Source organism: Magallana gigas, chromosome 8, assembly GCF_963853765.1.
Source record: "Magallana gigas chromosome 8, xbMagGiga1.1, whole genome shotgun sequence".
Classification (NCBI taxonomy): domain Eukaryota; kingdom Metazoa; phylum Mollusca; class Bivalvia; order Ostreida; family Ostreidae; genus Magallana; species Magallana gigas.
In genome coordinates, this window is record NC_088860.1 from 4,849,239 (window position 1) to 4,863,562 (window position 14,324).

The following is a 14,324-nucleotide window of genomic DNA, read 5'->3' on the forward strand; positions in this document are numbered from 1 at the left end:
TTCTAATCTAATTTATACATTCATTGCCCCAAATTACATAAAACAAATATTATTAAAAAATCAGACCCTCTACATATATAATACAAGAAGGTTGCTAACTTCGTCCATCTAGAACCAACGGAAGTAAGGGTTTATCGCAATGAAGATAACTCGTAACATAATTTTTTTATTTTCTCTTTTAAGTCTTCCACTGTAATACTCAGTATGAGTGCCTTCTTTTAGATTTTTCAGTTCCCAAGACGATTAAAAAGTTTTTGCGGCATGATTAGAATTCATACTTTTTATGAATTGTACTTTTTTCGAGTTTGCCATGCAATTTCATAAATCTCTCGGAGTTATCTTCCTTGCGATAAAACCTGTTCTAGATGAATCGGTTCAAAACTTGCAACTTGTCGGTGAAAATTGTCCTATTTACCTAATAAATGTATTTACACGGGCATGGCATGCAGATATTCAGTGAAGGGAATTATCGGGCTACGACATGAGGTCACGGTTTTTACTGGTAGATGTAGTTTGATGGTACATTTCAACAAATATTCATCGGCAGTGCCTCTCGGCTCGCAGACGAAGTTAGCAACCTTCTTGTATTATATGTAAAGAGGGTCTGATTTTTACAAAAAGTTTATTTTATGTAATTTTGGGCATTGGATGAATAAATTAGATTAGAAATATGTCATAAAAGGATAATTTAATAAAAACAGAAAAATAAAGTCCCGGGGGTCTATATATTGGGGCGGGGGGGGGGGGGGGGTCGATCCTGTCCTCAAGCACCTGTGATATCTACACTCCCTTAGATGGCTATCGCCGATAGCTTGCCTGCAGTCGTAGTACTGTGCGCACTGGAGGGGGTGTGGCAGAATGTCTTCGGGCTTTTCAGCGCAGTGCTTTTTAACCATGTCTGTTGTTAAAAAAGTACATGAACATATATCTGTTGTCTGTGTAACACAAAACCAAAAGGATTTCACTTTTGAAAAGATACTGTTGAGATTGTGCTTACAATTATGGTTCATCTAACAAATTAAACAAAGAATCCATGAAGAAATTGGACGACATTAACCAATTTTAGTATAACTCTTCTAACTTTTGCCTTGCATAGTTACCTTCTGTAAGTTGTGTTGCCTCTCTGACGCGTCCTAGCATTCCTTGAGTTCCTTCTCTTGAGCGTGTCTGTGTAGTATCTGTGACGCGTCCTAGCATCCCTTGTGAACACTCTCTTGGGCGTGTCAGTGTATTATCTGTGACGCGTCCTAGCATCTCTTGTGAACCCTCTCTTGGGCGTGTCTGTGTATTATCTGTGACGCGTCCCAGCATCCCTTGTGAGCCGGTATCTGTGACGCGTCTTAGCATCCCTTGTGAGCCGGTATCTGTGACGCGTCCTAATGCACCACCTGATCTTAATCGCGTACAGCGCCTATCCACAGGGTCAAACACACCTTCCCGACATTTCTCTGTGGCGATGGTTTTGCCTCGGAAACATGACGAAACTATCGCGGGTTGCATCACTGTTGGTAGGATGAAGCCCGTCCACTAAATTGGAGTAATCAAAATGGCGCTCACTGCACGGTTTACACGTGGAATTTGATGGCGGACAACGGTTTTGCAAATAGTCACCTGTGATAGAATATACAGATCAATTTTTAAAAAAAAAATTAAAGTTTCAAAGATATTCAGTTCAACCTAATCCAAATCCATAAACTTAATACTTACAAGGTGAAGTATACTATCTCCTCTTCCCGCAATCAACAAGGGTAAAGTTGACACAGGTTGAGGATTGGTCATCAAATACGTGGGGGTACAGACATTCTCGGAGGAACGTGCGTGCTTTGATACTTTCCTCCCCGCAATCAAAGTACTGGGCACAGTTCACGGGATTGGCTTTTATTTCGCCTGGATTGGCCTCGCAATAAGCCCGTATAGAAACTATAGAAAATAAGATATAGATAATAAGATTGTGAAACGGAGCACAACAAATCTTATTATACAGATCAGACATGTCTTACTTTGTCGTTTAATTTTGTTTAAATATAGTAATAAATACGCGAGGGAAAAGAAAGGACACAATTTTCTAATAAAATTAAAGTAGTTTAAACGTGTATATGTTAGCAAAGGTAGGTGCAACACAGGGGGAGGATATTGTCTAAAACGTAATCGTATCGAGTCAAGAAGATAATTTCCCGTGTTCTCCTATTGGTCATAATTACAACAAAGAGGGCTTTTAATTGACAGACCGGAGATTTAACATCGTCCGTTTCAAATTTCAAGGTTATACGTCTGTTCATGAACTGGTGCAGGAGATAAACATCATTAACCTCCTGGTGTCAAAATATGGTTTTTGTCCTATTTTATTTAACTTGACGGTGTACGTTTCGGTAATGATAAAGGATTTAGATTTCCTTTAGTTTATTTTCAAATTATCTCAGATTGTCACAAAAACACAAACTCTGGAGTACTGACCATATTATTCATTTGTGGCGCTTTGGCCGCAGTGATAATTGCGGGGGCTACCGACGGAGCAGATAAATGACGGCCCAAATATGGCAAATCACGCATTGGGTAAACGCAAATGCGTGAACGTCATAAATAGCAATTAAGATAATTATGCAAACTATGCAAACATTATGAAATAATTATTTAAAAGATAAAAGGGTCAATATAATGGTAAATAGCCTATGTCCAAGTTGAATGTCGTGCAAACAAATAATTAAGGGCACTCCTCCATTTGCGTTGAGGAGCGATGATATACGACCGCTTTTAAATTGAATTTTTTTTAGAATTTCTGAGAGCTAAATTTTTTCGACCTTACCATGCGAAGGAAAATTCTAGAAAGAAAGATGCTGATGATTTTACTTTTAAGTACTACTCCGCCTTAGAATCATGCAGGGGCGATTTATTCAAAATAGGATATTCAGCTAATTTCATTATAAACTTGTTTAGATATCAGCAGTGAACATCAATAAACCTTCAATTTGTGTTCTGGATACTTTGTTGCTAGGATACACATGTTCCATAGAAACATCTATTTCCCGCGCTTAAACGTCAATCACTGTTTTATGATTTAGAAATGTTAAGTAAGATTGATTAAGCTGGAAAATTATCACCAAAAAGAAAATTAAAATATTTTTTTAAAAGGAAGGTCTAATCAATTTTATGAAAAAACAAAATCATTTTTATCACAACATTAAAAGTGTGGTTGCTATGGTTAAATCACCCATAGTAACCATTATTTTAAAATACCTAAAAAATAAGTTTTCTTTAGAGAAAAACAGTACCCATCCTTGATCATATTATTAAATTACTGCAAAAAATGAAGAAAAGACAATTTTGACAATAACATGTAAAAATTTCACCAGATGCAGTAGGGTTAATTCTTAAGTGCAAAGAGGTCAAAAAGGTCATCAGATGAAAAAACCTTCATATTGCAACTTCATCTTTTGAAGAGTTGCTCGAATGAATAGAAATAAATTTTCTTTTTATTTCATACATTAATGTAAATGTTAGAGTTGCACCATATCAGCATAAATTTTGGTAGCTAATTAAGGGAACCGTTGCCATGGTAACAGTGACTTGAAATTATAAAATTACAAGATTTATATATCTTCTATTATACCATATAGATCATATAATATGTAGAAAGTGAGGCACATATGTGCTATCAAACGTCGATTTCTATTTTGTTATTATGTCATTGACATATTTTACAAAATTCAGAATTATCTAAAATAATATTTTAGCATGGAAACCTTTAAGTATAACTGAGCACATTTATAGCAAGAATTTTTAGTCTTTCTGACATGATGATTATGACATCAAATTTTCATGCCATTTTCTGTTATTTGAAGCAATTTTTTGTACATACATGTACCAATATAATTCATATTCATATGTTCTCAAAGTACGCATCTTTGTTTTTCTTAAAATGATAATAAAAATATGCTATTAGAGTAACCATGGCAACGATCTAACCCAAATCAAGAAAATTTCTGCATTTTCTTTTCTTACTTTACGAAATACTTTTTTATTTCATGAAACAAGCTCTGTAAATTTATTCATGTAAAAATTTTACAACTTATTTCAATTTTCTACTTCTACTTTTAATCCCATTTCACCATATTTATTATTGACAAATTAAAGCATTTTTATAATAACCAAATATTTATTGTTGTGACACTCTAAGACCAGAAATAATAACAAATGTCAAGTGAGAAATTCTTGTTTCTTTGACCATCACCTGTTACCTATCAATACACTAAAGGCAATACACAGTGTTTTTTATTTTTGAAAATCAGGTTAAAGTATCCAAATATCCCTTTGTTGCCATGGCAACATATTCAAATTAAATCAAATGCAAAAAATTTCATATTTTAATATTTAATATAATTATAAAAAAGTTGTAATATTTCCATTATCGTATGTATAGAATTGAAAAAAAAATAAAAACACCTGAGGAACAATTTCGAGTAAAATGCAGTCAGTTTCAAAATCGGAATGACCTTGAAGTAAAATTAAGAATGAAACACAAAGTTTAAATACTTCATTTTAAAATCACAACTTCAAAAATAAAGTTTAAGATGACCTAAATATGCATAAAAATTGTGTCTGCAATAGACAAGACATGCCCCCTGCATAGTAACCTCTTTTGTTAATAAACATCATTTGACTGCATACATACTTGTATTAACATACATTTGTAGCAATGAGGAAGACACAAAACTTATTACACAGAGTTCTTCAGCCAAGGCAGAGACCAACTAAGTCAATGCTAGTGTGTTAATGTACACAGAAGTTACACCTGTATCTTACAATATGTACATATTGTACATATTACATTTACAATCAGGAATATAGATATAGAGCTCATGTACTGATAAATGTTCTTTCATGGCAAATATAATAATAAATATTAAAAGTTGATATCTAGTAAATGAAATGCACTGAAATATTGTTTGCTGCACAGCTGTCTATCACAATTTCTGCAATCAAAAATTGCAGGTTGATCTTGAATGTTTCAATTTGCAAAAAATATGAGGTGTATTCAAAACTTCTGTATATCATGACCACGCTTTCATCCTCTGTAGTCTCTCATCAGCTGCTGGGTCACTTCCATTCTGAAATCCAGCAGAATATCTTTATTAGCTGTTCTGGTGAAAATTTAAAAAGCAATGAAAAGGCACATTTCCATTAAAAGTAAATCAAAAAAGTCATTTCTCTACAGACAGACAGACAAATGAAATGCACATAGTAAATATGATAAAAATCCCAACACTGCACTTTAGGGTATAAAAATGTTGTATTTTAATAACACTATTGTTACATACCTTGAGACCTCTCCTGACAGGTTTATTTGTCATATATTGTCTTGCAAAAAATCTTTTTTTGAATTTGATCATGCCTTCACCAATACTTTGATGCTTAGGTGAATTCACCTGACCTCTTATTGCCCTTCTATCAAGGATTGGTCTTATCTTATGTAATCTGTTTGTAACAAAACAAAAAAATCAAACATAGAACAATATTTATATTCCAAATACTGGTATTTTTGGCTTGTAAAATGTGTTGAAAGCTATGGCAGTTATAATACTGTAATACACACATGATACTCAAAGGTATACACACATGATACTCAAAGGTTAAAATGATGAATTCAATTATGACGTCAAAAACATTGAACACCGTTAACTGCAACTTCACAAGCAAAAATTGAAGTTCACACTTGTGGCTGTTACAGTGGCTCTTCCATTAATATGAACTTACCCTAAGGATAAAATAGGAATTTTTTAAGCATTGATTCATTATTTTTTTGAAGTCTTGTCTGCAGTTGCGATTATAGAAATATATTTGCAGTACCCCCGCTCAGGGGAAAGAACACTAAATATGCAAATATTAATGTGTAAATCACTTATGCAGACAAGACAAGAAGTTTAAAAATGTTAATATAAGCATTGTATCATTATTTTTTGGAAAGATACTCAATTTGTATTCAGTTATGATAATGTATCTTCAAAAAATAACAATTTAATGCTTAAATAACATCATATTTCACTAAAATATTTGATGTTCAATTAATACAGAAAAAAAATTTCTACCTCTATCTTAAGTGTCCCTCTGAGTCCTTGAGTTTGGTTGTCATTTAGATGAAAATATCAACTGAGCTTTTCAAATCTTTTAAAACTCATTGTCCCTTGAAAGCCAACATAGCCTAAAATGATATTAATTTTACTAATGACAAAAAAATAATTTTAGGAATAAAATCAACTTGCTTAATTGTATCAAACAGAAATATACAAATATATACAACATAAATGAAAAAAAAAACTTACACTTCAATTCAATAATTATCAGTTGTCAGTTGTACATGTATATGAACATATTCCACACCTTTATTAGAGATAGGGCACTGTGTTGTGGCCTTGTTGAACTCTTCATCCCCCTTTGTTGTTTCACCATCATGGGCAATACCCATATCTTTCCAATGAAGATAATCTTTAACACAGGCTGAAAGTCTATGAATCAAATCTTCAGGACGCTCATCTGGGTAAAAGCGAATTAAAGTCTATCAAGTGAGCCCTTGATGTTTTGAAGCCATAATGAAGCCTGATAGTTTGCCGATTCGGCCTACTGACATAGAATTTTTGACAATGATATTGCAGGGCAGGAAATTATAGGTTTTTAGTTCACAATACTGCCTAGCATTAATTCTAAAATGTTAACTTTTTGTACTCGTGAGTCGACTTGATTCGGGTACGTTTTCGTTGTCGTCTCTGAATCCTCGGAATGGCGTACTCTTTTTTTTGTTTTTATCTCCAACTAGGTTCTAGACATAATGAATGGGACGGAATTCTTGTTCAATGAAAGTGTATACAGAAAATGTTAATGCTAATATTGAAATGACGTTACCGTTTCACACTTTGTTAAACAGCATTGTTTACGTACATGTAAGATGCTCGCCATGGTGGGAAGAGGTCACAATAAACAGTGTAAAATGCACTGTGGCGGTCGCTCGTTTCCGCAGTAACGAGTGAGTTAAGGGGGAACATATCCATTAATCAGTTCTTGGAGTCGTGAGTAGATATAATGCCATCACCGTGCCAATATATATGGTCAAAGTTAGAAAACAATCACAACACTTGTAAAAATTTGCGAGATTACGACAACCGGATATCTCAATTAACACAGTAAAAATGTCACTGTGCAGTGGGAGATATATATAGAATATCACACTTTTGTTTTGATCTCGGGCCTGGTATCAGCCCGAGCGGTTGGTATCGGCCCAAGCCCGGAGGGCGCGGGCCGATACCATTCGAGGGCTGATACCAGGGACGAGATCAAAACAAAAGTGTGATGTTGTTTATAAATATCATATATCTAAAATAAAAGACTATTACTCAAATTCAAATTCCATATAAGAATATAATTTATCATGAAGAAGCTAAAGATTTTTGTTCGGATTTACAAAACTCGTTCGTTTTTATTCCTTTTTATATTCAAAACGGTAGACGGACATCTCGGCCCAACGACACCTCGGCCCAGGGCGGTTGACACCTCGGCCCAGACGGGTCGGCCCAAAACTATTGACACCTCGGCCCATGTACAAGACACCTCGGCCCACAGAAATTTTTATTTAAAAATATGTACAAGACACCTCGGCCCAAAGAAACAATGATTCTTAAAATATTTGATAAACAGTCGAACGTATGTTCTTGTACTCATAAAGACACAATTAATTCAATACAATTTTTTGATGATAAAAGTTTCATCCAGTATCTTACAATACGTATTTTTCTAATACACTAACATACTTGCTTTGTTCCTTAATTGACAATGTATTATATTTCTATTACGTGTCCCAAAATTTAATTAAAAGTTCATTAAATATAATGAATTTAATAGACTCTTAAAAGTGGATATATACTAGAAGCATTTCTAATGTTTCTGGTGTAAATTATTGCAATATTTTTTTTTAGATTATGACTATAGTCAATTATTATTTTTTTTTGAAAATGAAAAGCAGAATTTATAAACAGTAAACACAATCCTTTTTTCTTAACCTTGGATCATTTTTGTTAAGTTTATCACATTCTTAAACAAAGTAAAAAACTGAATAATTCATGATTTAAGTTTCATAAACAGGGTGAGAATATTGCTGCTTTGTTCGTCTAGACATGGTTTTATTCATTTGCGTATAAGACCGTGGAACATTAACTGGCAAGATTGGAAATATACAGCTTACTAACACAGAATATACAAGATCTATTCAACAGGTGTGTCGTGTGCCCATGTGCGCGGGGGGAAGATTGGAAATATACAGCTAACTAACACATAATATACAAGATATACTCAACAGGTGTGTCGTGTGCCCATGTGCGCGGGGGGAAGATTGGAAATATACAGCTATACTCTGTCCCAAGATATTTTGGATTCACGTTTGGACGATTTTTAATAAAAATACACTTACCTGTGAAAGAAGTGCAATTGAAATAGTTGAAAGGGATATTTTCCAAGATAATTTCATTGACACATTATCATCTTTCACTCGGAAAAATTCACAGGAACGAAAACAGATTCCTTACGGAGATTTATAATGGGGAATGTTTACATCTTTTCTCCATTCGGAATACACTCGGAATACATCGCGCAATATTTCAACGTTATCATCCGGGCTTGCTGCAATGCAAAATCTCCGTAGACATCACATTTTTTAGCATTGTATTGAAACCTGATAAGCTAACAGGGGCGTTTTGACTGAGAAATCTTGGAAATTTTTCATACTTTTGAATGAACATCGTTTGGATCCTGAGGTATTTATAAATATCAAACAATTAAGCCAAACGTGAATCCAAAATATCTTGGGACAGAGTATAACACAAATATTTTTTTAATTACAAATTATATATATCATATAATTTATATTCAATAAAATATAAATAAAACAATAAAACATGAAAATCATTGATATTTTATTTTAATTCTGCTTGAGCCGAGATGTCTTTTGCTTGGGCCGGGGTGTCTCAAAATTTGGGCCGACCCGTCTTGGCCGAGGAGTCCTGGGGCCGAGGTGTCCTGGGGCCGAGGTGTCGTTGGGCCGAGGTGTCTGACATTCGTTAAAACCTGTAAGAGTTGTCGGACTTTGTTTACAAACCATCGTCGTTTGAAATGCAGTAGAAGGGAGTATATGAGATGAAGCACTATCTTCTAGAATTCAAAATTATTTAGAGAGAAACTTCCATCTTACGCAACTTCGTAATGAGTCAAATTCTTTCACTGGGATTTCGTAAGTTTCCTGCATGTCAGATTCCATTCATAAAAATCCATACTGTTAAAGCAAGTTGTTTGAGAACGTTCTTAAGCGCATCCATTACTTTAAGTTAATTAACCACTTAATTTTTACAATCTAAACTCTGGTTTTCTAAGAAGAAGCCCCGTTCCATCCTTCTCTATACCCTCAATAATTTAAATGTTGAGTGATATTAAATAAAGCGTGCTATTGTTCTTAATACACAATCGTTGTGTTGGTTACCTCCCCTTACTTAGATACAATATCACTCTTTGGCGCTATTTTTGAAATATTATTTTTCAATTTTTAGCAGTAAATAAAAATATTCAGACGTGTAAGGTGATGCTTTGTATTATTTATTTGTTATTCTATCGTTATTTCACAAACTAGTCTTAATTTCAAGCAGAGATATTTAGGATTAGCTATTTTAAATTTGAGACAGAGAAATATCAGCCCCGAGGGCGATACAGCCCTAGCTTTTGGTTGCTGTCTCACCTAGTCCAAAACACGTGTATCAGGGCTGATACACTACTAGGTATATGATATAATTCCGGATAGTGACACTGGCTGGGTCAGTAAATAACAATGATTAATTTTAAATTTTTCAAGCAAAGATTTTATTTAAACAATATTATTCTTGCAGAGAAAACATCAACAGTTTTTAGAACTCGCTTAATTTGTACAAACTGTACTTTTATCATGTTCTTAATATGCATACAGAGTTACTTCTCTTTGAACATTGAAAAAAAATGTACAACCTATTTAAGTAGATTCTCAATAAAATAATGGTGTTACATCTGGTGAAATTTTCAGGAATAACTAGGATTTAATAAATGTTTTCTTCTATGTTGTAATTTTGTTAAAGTTGGGATGGATATAGAAAATGTTTCATTGTAAAATGAGCTCAATTTACTAAGATTTATATAGTCTCTCTGGAAATGTGATGTAATTTTTCACCTCATGATTTCTCTGTCAGGCAAACGCATATTGATATAGAAATTATACAAAGGTTTACAAGTAAGCTGAACATCATTTTGCTGGAGTATTAATATGTTTTACGGTGTGACCGTTGGGACGAGCGCAGAATGAACCACACATCTGTCATCATTGTTAAATGCAACCCGTGGACTTGCCCTAACCAAAAAACTTTGGCTTTGTCTCTAAAACTTTTACCACCACAAGGAACCCGAAGTTATCAAACTTTTATTCCAATGGTCCCTTCCTGGGCTTATATACTTAAACAAACTACCACTGAGCATTAATAAAATTTTAAACAGACTTATAGTCTGTCCCAAGTTATTGCTTCCATCACTTTTTGATTATTTTTAATAAAAATACACATACATGTGAAAGAAATGCTGTTGAAATCGATGAAAGGAAAAATACCCAAGTTAACTTCATTGACAGATTATCATTTTTCACTCTTAAAAGTTCACAGGAACGAAAACAAGTTTCTTACGGAGATTTATAATGGGAAATGTTTACACCTTTTCTCTATTCGGAAGTACTCGGGACTCCTCGCACAATTTTTCGGGGTTATCATCCGGGCTTATTAATGGCTGATGCAATGCAAAATCCCCGTCGACTTTTTATTTTGGAATGTGCATTGAAACCTGAAGCGGTAGAGGAGGCGTTTCAAAACAGATAATCTTGACATTTTTCATAATATGTTTTACGGTGTGACCGTTGGGGCGAGCGCAGAAAAACTACACATCTCTCATCATTGTTAAACTGCAACCCATGGACTTGGCCCAACCAGGAAACTTTGGCTTTAAATACAAAGCTGTTTGAGTTTTTTTTAACGTAAATACAATCATGATTTAACATTCTTTTAAATTTTGATAATGATCATATTAAAGTCAGTAAACAATAAATTGTGTGTCTGTGTTATTTCTCATTTTGTTCTTTGTTGTTATCTGTGTTTTAATTATTTTCCTCTGACACATCAATTCTGTTTTTTAATTTTTTTAAATCTGTGTACGCTATATCTGTGTTTTAGACATGTGCCCTCCCATTTTTTTTAGTGCGTGATATCCAATATCATTGGCGGATCCAGAGAGGGGGGGGGGGGTCCGGGGGTCGGAACCCCCCCCCTTTCTCTGGGACATATGAATTTTTTGGAAAACGTTTTATGCCTATTTAAAGGCAATTTTCCCATTTAAAATAGAAATACTGTAATTATCTAAAATAAATGCTTTTAAAATTGCTTTTTTAAAGAATTTCGTACTGCGTCCCATAATTTTGTTCTTATAAGAAAAAAACCCTATCGATTTCTTATCGAAATAAAGTACATTGTACTCCCCTTCAGCATCTGGTGTTTTTTACACTGAGTAAAAATGTGGAAAATTAAAGAAAAAATACATAAAATTAAGCAGTATCGCTAAAAACACAGATTTATATTGAGATCTACAATGTATTTTCTACCCTATTTCTTAAAAAAAAAATTGATTATAGTTCATACAGTTTTGAACAGTTTACTGACAAGCCATCGAGTAAAATGACGTTCAAGTACGAGTACACGCATTCGTTTTACTTTAAAAAGCCGCTTTCGAATGTATTGTTTACATGTAGTTCACTAACTAAAGTAATTATACTAGATGAGTTTTACTTCGATCCATACGAAAAATACAAAGAAAATTACATGTACATGACCCGCTTATGCGGTTAATCCTATTTTTCTGGAATGCTAGCTACCTTCATAACCACATGCAACACAAAAGAAAGCTTTTTTTTTGTTTTGTTTCCAAGAATCGGAAATTCCGTTACAATCTGAGATTATGATTGATTGATTGATTTCCCCCCTTTTTTTGCAGTAGACATTTTTTCTTAAACTTACATATAAAACTTGACTCATCATAGAGCTCCCCCCATGCTAAAATTTTTTTCATTTTTGTCAATTTATACATAGAAAATCGACTTACCATGGATTTGCCCCTCCACTTAAAAAAAAATAATTAATGTTTAATTTTATTTTTAATTTACGCTTAAAAATATTTGCTTATCATGTTAAAAGAACATGGTGTTGTCCCCCCCCCCCCCCCCGCATGTAATAAATGGAAGTGAAAATAAAGAAACCATTGAACTGCTAAAGAGCTGAAGGATTAGAATTTTCATGATTTATTTTTCTTTTTGCTTGGAAAGATTTTTTGGATGAGGCTGCCATCCACCCACCCACCCCCTTTAAAAAAGGCGCTGCTACGTATAACGTTACGTTTCAGGAAATTACCGTAATTATAGTGAATAAAATATTTGTGAGCATTCATCCAAATTAGTGCAATTTACAACTGTTTCCTGTATCTGAAGAAATGTCCTTAATCGTCAGCTGTTCTTTATCTTAGCCTTTGCAAGATTTTAAGAGGATTTTGGTCATTTCAGCAGATTTACAATTACTTCAATTAGAGTAATTTCCCCTTATCAGTGCTTATTGTGACTTCAAAGCTGACGTTGGTTAAGTGTCGTCTTACTCTTTAAAACTCCCCTGAGAAATAAAAGTATGCGAAGTATACTGTTTTATTTACTTAACAAGTTGCTGTCCTTTAAAAAAGGACTGCAATACGTGGACCATTTGCATGTGTTTCCAACGAGAACGTGAAAGCCTTAAAATTATCACAGATTCCACCGACTCTAGCCCCTGCTTTTAACCACTAAATTTGTACGTTGTATTACGTATATACATGTATATGTATAGTTGACTTTTAATCCCAGAATTTAAAGGGTTCATACTTCTAAAATCATTTGATCTATGATAATGAAGATTGCATGTATAGTATCTGGCATTCGGCGAATTCTACTATTTGCGAACACATTACGCTTCACTCTACTTTGTTAACTACGTTATGCAGTGACAGATATACTATAAATGTGTAAATCAATTTCATATTTTGATGCATTTTTCATGAGAATTAAACTTTTATACAGTGACATAATTATTCAATCATCTATTATACACAGTCACATAATTATTTAATCATACTTAAATGCTTTAAATAATTTTAATCGGGAAGTACTCTAGCCTCGCCAAAAGTAAAGTTACTAGTATAGTAAGCTACATGTGTATTCAAAAAACAACAAAACATTGCAAATTATGCTATTTGATGCATGTTGTAGTTTCGGCATAACATTACCTTATTTCATAATACTGACAATTTATATCGCAATTTTACAATTACAGCGCCTTTGAACTTATATGTGCATATTGCATGGAATCCCGATCCCGATTCAGATAAACCTGTGCTAGCCTGGTTCCCTGAGCTACCATTACGCACAGGAACCAGGCTAGCTCATGCGCAGGCTGAATTTTCCCCATTGCATGATGTTCTTAAAATTACACATCTTAAAAGCTTTTCAAAGGTTTTACTTTGATTCTCGGGAGAACGTGATGTTGGAACGTGAGGTTGGAAACCATTGGTACTATGAATTGTGGGTCAAAATTTACTGACTCCGAAAAAATATATCGGATCAATGTGTAAACGTTTGTGACGTCACACGATTATTTTTGATTGAAAGTGTACTGAGGTGAACTTTAGAGGTAACATTGACTGTATGTCGCTTACATCGTTATTGTTTTTACTGTCTAAATTTGTCTTGCTGATTCTCGTGAGAGTGTGAAGTGATAAAAATTGCCATGATTACAGGGAACTAATGGGACGATTAAAACGATGCATTACTGGTCCGATTTACTGACGCCAAAAAAATCCGTTGAATGAATGTGCAACTATAGTCCGAATTTTCTATTCACACACGCCTTGCCGGTAGAGCTCGCTTCGCGCCGGCGCTGCGCGCCGGCGAGCTGCGCTCGCTATTAACTAGTGGATGAACGTAGTTTGAACTCAAATGTATTTATGATTATCGAAATATCAAACGAAAAGTAGTGGAAGCAAAAACTCGGGACAGAGTATAATAAAATATTTTGATAAACACAAACCGTTAGGTTTTTTTTAATGTAAATTTTATCATTCCTTTACCTTTTAATAATGATCATAAAAATCAGTAAACAATAAATTGTGTGTCTGTGTTATTTCTCATTTTGTTCCTTGCTGTTACCTGTATTTTA

General features: G+C 33.9%; 1 long non-coding RNA gene across 2 annotated transcripts; it reads right to left on the reverse strand.

Annotated features, from left to right (window-relative positions):
- Positions 1-4,871: 4,871 nt before the first annotated feature.
- Positions 4,872-7,176, reverse strand: LOC105324806 (uncharacterized). Of its 2 annotated transcripts, XR_010708374.1 has the most exons (5): positions 6,931-7,176; positions 6,318-6,528; positions 6,084-6,196; positions 5,316-5,472; positions 4,872-5,105 (listed from the first exon to the last, which is right to left on the reverse strand). It is a non-coding gene; the product is annotated as an uncharacterized lncRNA (long non-coding RNA). The 2 variants fall into 2 exon arrangements; XR_010708373.1 differs by having other exon boundaries at positions 6,318-7,173.
- Between the last annotated feature and the right edge of the window lie 7,148 nt (positions 7,177-14,324).